At 51.3% G+C, this 14,580-nt stretch overlaps 1 long non-coding RNA gene across 1 annotated transcript in view; it reads right to left on the bottom strand.

Moving 5' to 3' along the window:
• Positions 1-11,474, bottom strand: part of LOC138730648 (uncharacterized) — a 256,765-nt gene extending 245,291 nt beyond the window's left edge. The window contains exon 1 of the long non-coding RNA XR_011339058.1: positions 11,314-11,474. This is a non-coding gene — a long non-coding RNA (uncharacterized lncRNA). The remainder of the gene's footprint in view (positions 1-11,313) is intronic.
• Between the last annotated feature and the right edge of the window lie 3,106 nt (positions 11,475-14,580).

The raw sequence follows: 14,580 nt of genomic DNA, 5'->3' as shown, positions 1-14,580 counted from the left end.
AGAGGGACAGGGAGTGCGACCCATCACACAGCTCCTGGGGGGCATCACTCAGCAAAAATGCCTCCAGTCTTGCAGGGAGGTGTAGAGGCTTCTTAGAATCATAGAATCACCAGGTTGGAGGACACCCACTGGATCGTTGACTCCAATCATTCCCACCAATCACTAAACCATGTCCCTTAGCACCTCGTCCACCCATCCCTTAAACCCCTCCAGGGAAGGTGACTCAACCCCCTCCCTGGGCAGCCTCTGCCAGGGACCAATCACCCTTCCTGCGAAAAATTTTTTCCTGATGTCCAGCCTGAACCTCCCCTGGTGGAGCTTGAGGCCATTCCCTCTCGTCCTGTCCCGCGTCGCTTGGGAGAAGAGCCCAGCTCCCTCCTCTCCACAACCTCCTCTCAGGCAGTTGTAGAGAGCAATGAGGTATTTCCATAAGCAGCTGAAAGTAAGAAAGTTGTCCTCCTACAGGTGCTCTCTCAGCTTTGGTTTCTTTAGGATCCCAAACCAGCTGGCTCAGGTTCCTGTCTGTCATGGGGAAACCCGTCGCCACCTTCTCTCCCCCATCCCTGTTCCTACAAAGCCTGCAGGATGGAAGAGGTGACCACGATGGGAGCCGACCTTCCTCAAGCCCAGGCTGTGTGGTCAGTCCCTGCCGCTGTGGTTTTGCAACAGGGAGTTAAGACATAACCAGGGCAGCCCCTTCCTCAGGTCAGTAATTAGAGGTTTGCTCGTGTCCTGTGGTGATCTTGTGGACTTTGTTTGCTTAGCTGCACCCCGCCAACGCTCCGGGCTGTTTACATGTTGGGATTTGATTTCAGGTCCATCTCTAAGCCTTGCAGTGTCTTGTGGTGACATTTCCCTTGCTAAATATCAGAACGAGGATGTTTGAAAGCCAGAGCGAGGAAGGACAGGGCAAGAGATGCAGGATGAAGGACAGGAAAGGGCTGGAGGAGAGGATTAGGGGAACAGTAATAGGAAGTGAAAGGAAAACAAAATCCAAATCAGGCCCCGTGGAGGAATAAATATCAGGATGGTTGGGTGGTCGGGCGAGGCTTTGCAGAGGCTGTGGGATCATTCAAAAAGCAATTAAATGCTTTCCTGGGGGAATGGGCTTACTGGAAAGAATGAGCCCTTTTGGGCTTTTTCCAGTCCCTGCTATATATAATAATCTTCCAGCAACTTGAGCCAGCTGGTGGCTGAAGGCAACAGCCAGGACATCCTGGAGGAGTTGGGGAAAGGGGTGAGTTTTGGGGTTGCAAGCAAGTTGTTTGGTACTGCACAGCTTGGTGGGGATGGGGTAGAAGCACTGCAAGGGAGGAACTCCCTCATGAATCTCTGCCTTGGTTCCTAAATGCCCTCAAAATCCTAATTCCACAGTGTCCTGGTGAAGAACAAGGTGATGACCTTGTGTGAAGCTGTGCGACAAGTGGATGGAACGTACTGGCTCTACCACTCTTCAGAAGGGGTTCCTGATCCTTCAAAGAGGATTTGTGGGTTTTACTTTCCACACGCAATGCCGGGAGCCTGGCTGCACCGCTGTGCAAGGTGACCGGGGTGATGGACGCTGTGAGCCTCTGGAGGAGTCACGGGGTAGGTTTGAGCATTGGGGGGGACACTTCTTGTATGTCATTGGAGAAAACCCAGTGTCAGTGGGGCTGGAGACGCTCACTGTGCCCTTGCTGTAGGTTCCATCTGAGGTGTTTGCTGCGTGTGACCACTCTCCTCTCTCCCTATTGCTCCACTGACCTGTGCAGGATGGAACCCATTGGGTTTGTGGGCTTCTTCCAGCAGTAACATCTGTCCTCGTTGGCTCTGTGATCCAGCAATAGTGAATCAAACCCAAGGTCCTGGTCCCAAGGTTGGTGCTGACCACAGACCTTGCCATGAGATGTGAGTGTCTCTGTGTTCCCTGCCATCTATCCTGGTCACCTTTTTTTTTTTTTTTTTCTCTCCTCTTTTCTGCTCCTATAGGAACAAATTATCGGAAAAGATCTCGGGAAATGTGAAAACAATAATTATCCCCTTCAAAATAGCAGTTCTGGGACACTTGATCTCCACATCTTGTTAGAAAATGAGGCTCTGGCAGACTGACACCTTTCACAACAGAGCTTGGAGGGAAGCAGTCGGGCTGGGAGACGCGCCGTGTGGCAAGGTAACGCTTTCCTCTGTGCCGTGCTCACCCAAACCAGCCCAGCTACAGCATCCCATCCCCAGGGCACTCACCATGCCAGCTCCTCCACCAAAATGCCGAGGCACCGGGTGCCATCAGCACCTGGGAGTCCTGGGGCTTCAACTGGAGCAGTTGTCGAGCAGCCAGGGAAACATGCAGGAGGCAGCAGCCTTGAAGTGCAATTTGCATTTTAATAAAGTAAGTTGTATTTTTTTTTCAGTCATTTGCATTTAAATCAACTGTGTTTCATAATTGAGCATCCCTCTTTACAAAGGCTTGGAGTGGTAGGACGAGGGGCAATGGGTATAAACTGGAGAGGGGCAGATTTCGACTAGACATAAGGAGGAATTTCTTCAATATGAGGTGTTCAAGGCCAGGCTGGATGGGGCTTGGAGCCCCTGATCCAGCAGGAGGTGTCCCAGCCCATGGCAGGGGGTTTGGAACTGGATGATCTTTAAGGTCCCTTCCAACCCAAACTATTCTATTGTTCTTTAAAGGGATGTTCTGAGCTTTTCCTAACTCAGAGGGAAGGTTAGAAGCTTTTACTTGCCTTGCTGAAACTGGAAGCTAAGGATGTCACTTTTTTTGCTCACAGAGGTGGTACCTACTGACCATCACCCATGTATTTCAATCTACTAGAGCATCCTGGAGTCCCCTGTGGTGCCGACAGCATCTGAGCAGCCCTGGCATGAGCTGGCAGAGTGGAGGAGGCAAAAGGAGATGAAGGGATTTGCCTGGGAACAGGAGAGGGGTCCCTTTTTGCAATCTAAGCAGAAAGAAGTAGGTACAAGTGTGCTCTAACTTCGCAGAAAGTGGGAAACAGTAGCAGAGAGGAGCATTGGTAGTGCAGAGAAAGTAAGGAAATTCTAAACTTTTAAAACTGTTTTAGATCATAGAATCACCAGGTTGGAAAAGACCCATCGGATCATTGAGTCCAACCATTCCCATCAATCACCAAACCATGTCCCTCAGCACCTCATCCCCCGTCCCTTAAACCCCTCCAGGGAAGGGGACTCAACCCCCTCCCTGGGCAGCCTCTGCCAGTGTCCAATGACCCTTTCTGTGGAAATTTTTTCCTAATGTCCAGCCTGAACCTCCCCTGGTGGAGCTTGAGGCCATTCCCTCTCGTCCTGTCCCCTGTCACTTGGGAGAAGAGCCCAGCTCCCTCCTCTCCACAACCTCCTTTCAGGGAGTTGGAGAGAGCAATGAGGTCTCCCCTCAGCCTCCTCTTCTCCAGGCTAAACACCCCCAGCTCTCTCAGCCGTTCCTCGTAAGGCCTGTTCTATCCTGGCTTTTAACAAATTTGAAGCTTTCAACTAGTTTTTGTGCGAAAACTAATCATACTCCAGCACAAAACACAGGAACTTGAAATGCGATGGCACTTGTGAAAGCAAACAAGAAGGAGATGTTCTGTTTGGAGCATGCTGGAAAGCTTCTCTGTGTCCAGACATAATGAACTTTTACCACTGTTGAGAAGTTTCTATAGAAAGCTATTTTCTGACACAATAACGTTGCACTGGAGGCTTGTTTTGCTGGGTCTCCAGGTGACGGAGCTGAAGTTCTGCCTCCTGAGCCCACCTGCAGCATCGTCTGCCCTCCCGATCACCCAGGGATGCCCGGGGTCCCCTCTGCATCCCGAGGAGATCACTCTGCAAGGTGCTGTTTGCTTGCAGTCGCTTTTGTTTGCAGACAGTGAGTTTTCCATCAAAGCCGCTGCTGCCTTTCATCCCTGGGGGAAGCTGCCTGTGATAACAGCCTTGTAGCCACAGTTGATTCAGGGGACTGGGAGCCTTTCATCGTCCTTTTATCTTGGGAATAGGGTGGCTTTCCTTGTAGGACGTGGATTTGAGTGCTTGGAGAGGGAGGGACTGATGGGGTGTGGATTTTGTCCTGCCCCCTGGATGCTCCAGCAACTGGTATCACGATTATGGGCTACAGCACCTTCATGCTCTTCCCTTTGGAGAAGAACCTGCCTGTAACGAGCTGCTGGTAATCATTCATCAAAGGGCAAAAAGCTCAAATGTTAGTTTTTGAACAGGCTGCCCAGGGAGGTGGTTGAGTCACCTTCCCTGGAGGTGTTTAAGGGATGGGTGGACGAGGTGCTGAGGGACATGGTTTAGTGTTTGATGGGAATGGTTGGACTCGATGATCCGATGGGTCTCTTCCAACCTGGTGATTCTATGATTCTATGATTCTATTTTTATGCTTTTCACTGCTGTCAGATGCCAAGGTGTTTAGGTGGGAGGGCTAAATCCCACCCCAATTAACTTCCACGCTCAGAATGAGCCAGGGAGATGGGTTCAGAGGAGGTTAGGGAGTGCAGCTGCTGAGCCAAGCACAGGTAGCTCTTACAGCATCACCTGCTCGGGGTGTAAGTGGTGCTGCTGACAACGTGTTTGCTAGCTGAGGAGCTGCAGGGTCTCCGGGAGGTGATGGCCACGAAGTTGTGACCTGGCTGCTCCCCATGTAGCGCTGAGTCGGGGGATGCCGAGATGCCCCAGCAGCTCTGTGTCACCACCGCTCCCTTTCTATAAAGGATGGGAGAGGCGCGAAGGGGAGTTTGAGTAACAGTGGGTATAATTCAGGTTGATTTCTTCCCAGACTCTTCATTTGCTGAATGTGTCACCAGCCGTGTAGTATATGGGGTGTTTCGTATCAATTTTCTGCGATGCCAGGCCATAAATAAAGAAAATGAATGTTGCGACTGTTAATCAGTCGCTGCTCACTCAAATGAGTTCCCTATACATTTTCCTGCTCTATAATTACTTGTCACCTATTGCTAGTTTGTAACTTTTCAGTCTGTGATTCTGTTAGGTGGCTTTTCCCCTCTCCTTTTGACAGGATTAATCTGTTAGTTCTTGGGTTGGTTTTTTTTGTGTGTGTGGTTTCTTTTTTCCCAGACAGAGGGAGTTAAAAACCTATTGATGGCCAGCAGAGGTTTCTTATGGGTTAGGAGCTGAAGGGGATACAACCTCCAATCAGAGCTGTATTTCTGATGTCCAGAACAAATATTCAATGATACCTGGCACTGTGCAATTTGTGAAGAATTTTGCAAGCATATGTTGATTTAACCCTGATATTTCTTGGAGGTGGCTGCAGTGGTGCTACAAAAGCAAGAGCAGATGCTAAATACTCTCCTATTTTCCTGTCTGTCTTGATTTCTGCAGCTTTCACAAAATCCCCTAACTCTGCCTTTCTGGTCTGGGAAATAGAGCTGCCCTGGTATTAGAATTATATAATTTAGAATGGTTTGGGTTGGAAGGGACCTCAAAGCCCATCCAGTTCCAACCATGCCATCTCCCACTGGTTCAGGGGCTCCAAGCCCCATCCAACCTGGTCCTGAACATCTCCAGGGATGGGGCAACCACCACTGCTCTGGGCAATCTGTCCCAGGGCCTCCCTGCCCTCACAAGAAAACATTTCTACCCAAGATCTCATCTCAATCTCCCCTCTTTCAGCTGAAAACCATTCCCCTCATCCTGTCCCTGCACCCCCTGATCCAGAGCCCCTCCCCAGCTTTCCTTGAGCCCCTTTCAGCACTGGAAGCTGCTCTAAGGTCCCCCCAGAGCCTTTTCTTCTCCCAACTCTCTCAACCTGTCCTCATACAGGAGGTTCTCCAGCCCTCAGATCATCTCTGTGGCCTCCACTGGTCCTGCTCCAACAGCTCCGTGTCCTTCCTGTGCCAAGGACCCCAGTGCTCTGGAGATACCACGTCTTGAAGCACTTTGTCCCCTACCCTGATCTGTGTTCACCTTTGGGAATTTAGATCAGTCTTCCCATTTTGCAGGTTGGGGAGTGGAGGCAAGGAGCCTTGTTTGCAGTTTTCCTCTGCACCAGCCTCCTGGACAGGAATCCTGACTCCCCATCCAGCAAGCTGGGACAGGAGGAAGAGGAAAATCCCCCCGTGAGCGATCGCTCCTGGTGAGGACTGCTTTAAAATAGATAAAGCTAATAGATGAGAAACAGCGGTGAAAGCAGAGCGTGATTTCTCAGCCAGGCTCTCCAAGCTTGGAAAACAGAACTAACTTCATCTCCCTTCCCCGTGCACCGAAAATAATTGTAATTTACACACCAAAGGGACAGATACGCTGGAACATCTTGTGGCAGGAAAATATTAACTGCAGCTGTCACGTGGAGCTGCCTCAGGGATGGGTATATTAGGGGGGAGGCTGCTGAGATGGATTTTGGGGGAAGAGTGCAGGGAAAAGGAGCACAGGTTTGTGGTGAATGCAGCCCGTGTGCCTCTCTGGGCTGCCTGGCAGATCTGCCTGCTGCACGGGGGGATGCCTTGCACTTTATATCCATTGAAACCTTCCCGTACATTCATTTGCCTGGCAGCCTCTGCTTTGAAGGCGGAATAAAAGACTAAATTTCTAATGCGGTAAAGGATAAAACACAATGGGGAAGTTGGTCTGCTGTACGGGAGGAATAATAGGTCTATTAGGTGAATACATTTGCTGTGCACCCAGCCAAAACGTTTCATTAAAACAACGGGGCTCCTCCCTCCCCTGCTAATAAATTAACCTCTGCGGAGGGGACGGATCTGCTGAAAGGATTGATTTTCCAAAGCAAAATGTGAGCCTGCATCTCTCCTAGGGAGGGCTGCCAGGTCCTCCTCTTCGAGGGAGAGCTCATGCCCTGGCTGGAGCCCCCAGTACAGGATGCTGGGTTCTCATATAGCTCCATCCCAAGGGCTCATGTAGCCCCATTCTTCTTTTTTTCTTGCCTCCAGCCCCCCATTTGAGCTTTATCCTTGGTTTCAGATAGTTGAGTACCTCTTATTTTTGCCTCAGGTGTGTCTGGGGTCTTGCAAGAGCTTGAGCGACTGCAGAGCCCACCCGTGCCTCCAGTCTATCCTCTCAAGCCAGCCAGCAGCGAGCCAGGACAGTGTCCTTCCTCCAGCCGTTTATCATCTTGCAGGGGATGAGGATGACAGATTTGGGGCCTCTGAAGGGATTTGGAAGGACAGAGTCCAAATATCCATCTGGCCGTGAGCTCGCCACCGTCGCCCAACCCTCCAAACGCCTCCGGCCTTGGCACCTTGGAAAACAAGGCATTTTTGTGACAGGCGCGTGGGATGGAAAATTGTTGTTTGTGTTCACAGAAGCTGGAGATCAGATGCTCTGAGCCACAAACCAGCCGCATTGCTCAGGGCAGCGCTGGCAGAGGGAGAAAGGATTGCAGAAGCATCCTTTACAGGGCTTATGAGGAACTACTGAGAGAGCTGGGGGTGTTTAGCCTGGAGAAGAGGAGGCTGAGGGGAGACCTCATTGCTCTCTGCAACTACCTGAAAGGAGGTTGTGGAGAGGAGGGAGCTGGGCTCTTCTCCCAAGGGACAGGGGACAGGACGAGAGGGAATGGCCTCAAGCTCCACCAGGGGAGGTTCAGGCTGGACATCAGGAAAAAATTTTTCATGGAAAGGGTGATTGGTCCCTGGCAGAGGCTGCCCAGGGAGGGGGTTGAGTCCCCTTCCCTGGAGGGGTTTAAGGGACGGGTGGATGAGGTGCTGAGGGACATGGTTTAGTGATTGATGGGAATGGTTGGACTCGATGATCCTGGGGGTCTTTTCCAACCCAGTGATTCTATGATTCTATGATTCTGAAAGGATTCAGGTAGCTTTCTCTGCTGGAGCAGCTGCTGCTACGAGAGTTTGGTAGTAGAGCTTGATATGGCAATTCCTTTTCCTTCCTGCCCAGTGCCAGGGCTACCTAACCTGAATTGCACGAACCAACCAAACCCTTAGAGGTTCCATCAGGACTCTGTGAAGTTTCCCGAGGTTCCCATGTACCAGGGACCACAGCCTACCTTTCGGAGGGGACCAAGTGGTTATAAACACGGAACAAGGCTTTGCGGTGAGCAGGCTCAGTCCAGTCGCTGAAAAGATCTTATTGCAAGTCTAGTGCAGCCTTGCGTTTCTCCACAAATTATTTATCAGGGTAAATAATTATATATTAGCACCATAGTCGATGCAAATGATGTAATTAATAATGCACGCTTCAAGAGTGATTTGCAATTTGAAGTGCTGTATAGAAGCTTGATATTAGCAATACTTATTTTTATTAATTAATTGCTGGCTCTCAAAATCTCCACGATGAATAATTTCCCATCTTTTTTTTTTGCTGTTTTGTTTTAAAACTATTTCTGTGGCTCCAGGGAGAGGAAAGGTGACCTTATGGGGACCTTGTGTCAAGGTGGTTGTCTGGGAGTCCCTGGCTGTGGCTCACCCTTGGCTGGGCAGTGGCGTAGTTGTTTAACCTTCATTGCTGGAATCTTGAGGAATTAGGGTCTGTGATCTTATGAATAGTTTTTGATCTCTTTCTTTAGCTCATATCTGTCACCTAGGACTGCCTCATTGCTCTTTCGAACTGTGTGATTGGTTGATGTTTGATGAAACTCTGCAAAATAGAGATATCATGCTTGTGCTGATTCCTTCAGCACAGCAAGAATGAATGCTGGGTGGGATTTACAGCCTCGGAAAGCTCTGCCACCTGCCTTGCAGGAAGTGCTGAGCCCCAAAAGCCTAGTCTTAGCTCCTCCTCCAGCCAACATCTCCAATGTATGGAGAGTAGGACTCCAGACTCTGTCCACTACTAAATCATAGAATGGTTTAGGGTAGAAGGGACCTCAAAGCCCATTCGGTTCCACCCCTGCCATGGGCAGGGACACCTCCCACTGGATCAGGGTGATCAAAGCCCCATCCAACCTGGCCTTGAACCCCTCCAGGGATGGGGCAGCCACCCCTGCTCTGGGCAACCTGGGCCAGGGCCTCCCCACCCTCACAGCAAAACATTTCTTCCTCAGATCTCATCTCCATCTCTCCCCTTTCAGCTGAAAACTATTCCTCCTCATCCTATCCCTGCCTGTCCTAATCCAGAGCCCTTCCCCAGCTTTCCTGGAGCCCCTTTCAGTGCTGGAAGCTGCTCTATTCCGTGTGCCTTTCTTGCTGGAAGGGGCTTAACTTCTTTTCCCATGGAGTCAGGAAGGTGCTGAGCACTGGGAGGGCCATCATGAGTTCAAGAGGGACAGGAATGGGTGTCTTTCCCTTTTGGAATGTGTCCTGAGAGCTGCTGTCTCTCCTGGCATCCTCCTTGGCTCGAGCATCCATGCAGGAAGGACCCTGGGCAGCCTGCCGGGAGGCGCGTGGCAGCTTTGCCCTCTTTTTCTGCTATTGAAGCTCTTCTTAAGACAAGCGAGTCCTGACACTTCGCTGCCTGCTTCTCAAAAGCCGGCAGAACCTGGTGGGCGCTCAGATCCGCAACATATGGTGCAAGTCACTCCGAGTGCACCCAGCAAAAGCAGCCTCGGGGAAATGGGTCGGGGAGCGGAGGAGGAGGGAAGCGGTGCCAGTGCTGCCGGAGCCGTCCCGCTGGCAGCCGCCTCCAGGGAGCAATGCGGTAACTCAGCCAGGCAGGGAGTGCGAAGGGGGTTGCTTGGTGGGTTCAGCACAGGGGCTGGGCTGTGCATCGCTATAGAATCATAGAATCACCAGGTTGGAAAAGACCCCCAGGATCATCGAGTCCAACCATTCCCATCAATCACTAAACCATGTCCCTCAGCACCTCGTCCACCCGTCCCTTAAACCCCTCCAGGGAAGGTGAATCAACCCCCTCCCTGGGCAGCCTCTGCCACTGCCCAATGACCCCTTCCATGGAAATTTTTTTCCTAACATTCAGCCTGAACCTCCCCTGGCAGAGCTAAGTCCCTGGGGTTGGAACACACCTGGGTGATGGGTGCTGGTCACCATCGCTGACCACGTGCTAGGAGCTACCAGCACAGTACCTCTGGGTGCTGCAATGTCCCCATTCTTGCAAGGGGGGACAGTTGAGGACAATATCTCAGTGCATTCCACCTCACAGACAGAGCAGCATGACTTGCCCTTTCAACAGAGGGCAACCAAGACTCAACGTTGAGTAGAGTCCCTGTCCCTGGAGGTATTTAAAAGACGGGTAGATGAAATGCTTAGGGAAATGATCGTAGTGATAGGATGAGGGGCAATGGGGATAAACTGGAGAGGGGCTGATTTAGACTAGACCTGAGGAATTTCTTCACTATGAGAGTGAGGAGGCCCTGGAACAGGTTGCCCAGAGCAGTGGTGGCTGCCCCATCCCTGGAGGGGTTCAAGGCCAGGTTGGATGGGGCTTTGGTGACCCTGATGCAGTGGGAGGTGTCCCTGCCCATGGCAGGGGGTGGAACTGCGTGATCTTTAAAGTCCATTCCAACCCAAATGATTCTATGATTTAGTAGTGGACAGGTGTGGTTGGACTTGATGATCTCAGAGGTCTTTTCCAAACTAGTGATTCTAATATTCGAAACCACCCGATCCAGGCACTCTTTCTGTCACGAGGTCCCACAGCCTCTGCAGCAATTCTGTCTGCAAGAGCTGTATCTGCTGTGGTGTGGAGGATCAGTGTCATCTTGGTGAGGGAGTGTGGTGGGATGGGGGCTGCCGGCAGGTCGGTGCCAAGCGTGGTGGTGGCGGCGATGACACAGCTGCTGGCCCATCTGGCAAAGCAGATGCTGGCAGGAGCTGGGGCTTTGCACGCAGATGAGCAGGTGGCTGGAAATAGAATCGGGGGAGAGAGGAGGCACCCAGCAGTGTGAAGCTGGCTGGGAAGTGGCAGGAGGTGCGTGGACTAAATCCTGCTCTCTGTGGTTCTGGGCTGATGCTGGTGATGTGCTGACCAAGCTGGTGGTTGTTGGGGTAAGTGAGGTGTGAGACCCTGGGACCAGCAACAGCAAAACCCTCTTGGGGTTCTGATAGGTTGTAGGATAGAATCATAGCATCACGGAATGGTTTGGGTTGGAATCATAGAATCACCAGGCTGGAAAAGACATCCAGGATCATTGAGTCCAAGCATTTCCATCAATCACTAAACAATGTCCTGTTCTCCAGCCCCCTCACCAGCTTCGTTGCTCTTCTCTGGACTCACTCCAGAGTCTCAACATCCTTCTTGTGGTGAGGGGCCCACAACTGAACACAGGATTCGAGGAGCGGTCTCACCAGTGCCGAGTCCAGAGGGAGAAGAACCTTAAAGCCCATCCAGTTCCACCCCCTGCCATGGGCAGGGACACTTCCCACTGGGTCAGGGGCTCCAAGCCCCATCCAACCTGGCCTTGAACCCCTCCAGGGATGCAGCAGCCACCACTGCTCTGGGCAACCTGGGCCAGGGCCTCCCCACCCTCATAGGAAAACATTTCTTCCTCAGATCTCATATCAGTCTCCTCTCTTTTGGCTCAAAACTGTTCCCCCTTGTCCTCTCCCTGCCCTCCCTGATCAAGAGCCCCTCTCCAGCTCTCCTGGAGTCCCTCTCAGCACTGGAAGCTGCTCTAAGGTCTCCTTGGGGCCTTCTCTTCTCCAGGCTGAACAACCCCAACTCTCTCAGCTTGTCCTTGGATCATCCCTGTGTCCTCCTCTGGAGTCACTCCAGCAGATCCATGTCCTTCCTGCATGCATGAAGCCTCGGGGAAATACACCGTGCACTGTGCATGCTAACGTCCCCACTTGCTAATGAAGATGTAGGAGCCATGGTAGACCCAGATGCCCAACACCAGTCCTCTCCTCCCTACCCTTCTGCAGCTCCTTCCTCTGAGCTGTCACAGCGCTTTGGGGCACTTGTACCGCATCGTGTTGCGATGAGGACGCCCGACTCATCCCGGCGGGGCGCAGAGAGAACATGGCAGGCGACAGGTCTGTCAGAGCGCTTGGGATTAGAGCCCGTCACAGCCAGCGCCTTGATGTTTTCATTTCAGACAGCCACCCACCGCTCCTGCTCGCAGCCCCGGGGAGACGGCTCTCCCAGGAGTGGGGTGGCACGTTGTGTGCTGTCCCTGCTCCACAGCCCCCCTGTCCATGGGGGCAGGACAGGACCCTCCCCTCATCCAAGACCCTGTATTTCTTAGTAACTTGGCTCTTCCAGCTTCTGTGTTATTGGTTGATTTTTTCCTTTTTATCTGACGCTGGTGGCAGGTCCATTAATCCTCCAGCAGCTGAAGCACGGCATGAGGTCTAACAAGGCCAAATGGTGGGTCCTGCACTTGGGGCACAACAACCCTGTGCGGTGCTACAGACTAGGAGAAGTCTGGCTGGAACCTGCCTGGAGGAGAGGGACCCGGGGGTGTTGGTTGACAGCGACTGACCATGAGCCAGCAGGGGCCCAGGTGGCCAAGAAGGCCAATGGCATCTTGGCTTGGATCAGACACGGCGTGGCCAGCAGGGCCAGGGAGGTTCTTCTCCCTCTGGACTCAGCACTGGTGAGACCAAACCTCGAATCCTGTGTTCAGTTGTGGGCCCCTCACCACAGGAAGGATGTTGAGGCTCTGGAGCGAGTCCAGAGAAGAGCAACGAAGCTGGTGAGGGGGCTGGAGAACAGGCCTGATGAGGAACGGCTGAGAGAGCTGGGGGTGTTTAGCCTGGAGAAGAGGAGGCTGAGGGGAGACCTCATTGCTCTCTCCAACTCCCTGAAAGGAGGTTGTGGAGAGGAGGGAGCTGGGCTCTTCTCCCAGGGGACAGGGGACAGGACGAGAGGGAATGGCCTCAAGCTCCACCAGGGGAGGTTCAGGCTGGACATCAGGAAAAATTTTTCACAGAAAGTGTAATTGGGCACTGTCAGAGGCTGCCCAGGGAGGGGGTTGAGTCACCTTCCCTGGAGGGGTTTGAGGGACGGGTGGACAAGGTGCTGAGGGACACAGTTTAGTGATTGATAGGAATGGTTGGACTCGATGATTCAGTGTGTCTTTTCCAACCTGGTGATTCTCTGATTCTATGATTTTCCAGGTGTGGTTTGGTCTGGGTTGCAAGGTCCTTGTCGAACCTGGAGAAATGTGTCAGTCAAAGACTATCAAACCCAGAGCTCCAAAAATCCAGCCACTTGCTGGACAGTGGGGAGGGTGATTTGCCTCCTTCCACGGGTCCAGCTGCTCTAGGGAGGCCAGAGATCAAGATGAGGATCGGGAGACATCCAGAGGAGCCAACAAAGTTGGTGAAGGGTTTGGAGGGAAAGCCATATAAGGGGCAGCTAAATCACTTGGTCTGTTCAGCCTGGAGAAAGGGAGACTGAGGAGAAACCTCATTGTGGTCTGCAGCTTCATCACCAGGGAAGGAGGAGTGGGTGCTGAACTCTTCTCTCTGGTGGCCAACGATAGCACCCGAGGGAATGCAGGAAGATGTGCCAGGGAAGGGTTGGACATTAGGAGAAGTTTCTTCACCCAGAAGGCAGTGGAGCACTGGAACGGCTCCCAGGGAAGCAGTCACAGCCTGACAATATTCCAGTAGACACACGGTGTGAATGTTGGGGTGTCCTGTGCAGGGACAGGAGTTAAGCTTGATGATCCTTATGGGTCCCTTCCAACTCAGCACATTCTATGCTTCTATGTAAAGTCTCATCTTTAAAATAAGTTGGCTTTGTCCATTCCAAATTTCCAAAGCTATTGTGGAAACTCAGCCTTCTGCAGGGAATTTTCTGCAGCCTGTGTTGTAGGAGCTGGGATCTCTTGGCTAGATCCTCTTAGCAATTCGTCATCACAAGTATCATTTCCCCTCCCGAGTCACATCTTGCTTTTAATCAGTCTTCACCATCCAGGCATGCTGCCGACTGCTCCCTAGATGGCAAAAGCCTTATCCTTCTTAATGAGGAGGACTTGGGGGATACGGGAGAGCGGAGCAGCCCATTTCTCTTCATCACCACCACTAGATCAGAGCAAATCAGTTTTGCAACAACTTTAATAAATTGATTCAATTTGGTGAGCCAAAAAAAAAAAAAGAAGAGGAGGAAAAAGATTAAAAAGTAAAGGAGGAAATAATATGGGATGCTTCCAGCAATTGTAGTGGATGGTAAATCTCTGCTTTATTACTCCTTTATTATTTCCAGAATCCGAGGTTTAAATAATTAAGCAGAATAAATGGTGGATGAATATTATTTTCAAGTTTTATTTATTGATTCTCAAAGGACAGATGTGCACAGAGACCCAGGCATAGAGGAAACTAATTTCTCCAGTGGTGTAAATCTGGGTACAGTCATTAACATAAATGCCACTTAACAGAGATTTACACCAGCTGAGCATCCACCCTCCTAATTTTATTTGGAAAATATGGAAGACTACATAGATTTTAATAATTTTTTGTTCTGTCTTCTGTGCAATTCATTTATTTTCCAATTTAAAAGCACATCAAGTTTGCTTAGGGTGTTGGGTTTTTTTCTATTTAAATACGTTTGTTGACAGCGCTGCTCACTCCAAAGGTCTTTTCAGGAGTCTGAGACTGGAAAACCTCACGTACCTCTGGGTTTGTGCTCAAAGCATCTGCAAAACCAAAGCTGGTACCCTGGAAGAGAAGGATGTGCTGTGTTGTGAGGCTGACACTGGACTCCTGAGAGACACCTGGGTCATGAAATTCCTGGAAGCAGGAAGGGGCTGGA

This window comes from Phaenicophaeus curvirostris, chromosome 24 (genome assembly GCF_032191515.1).
Source record: "Phaenicophaeus curvirostris isolate KB17595 chromosome 24, BPBGC_Pcur_1.0, whole genome shotgun sequence".
Lineage (NCBI taxonomy): Eukaryota > Metazoa > Chordata > Aves > Cuculiformes > Cuculidae > Phaenicophaeus > Phaenicophaeus curvirostris.
The sequence above is the reverse complement of the archived record's forward strand: the minus strand, read 5'-3'. Positions and strand labels throughout refer to the sequence as shown.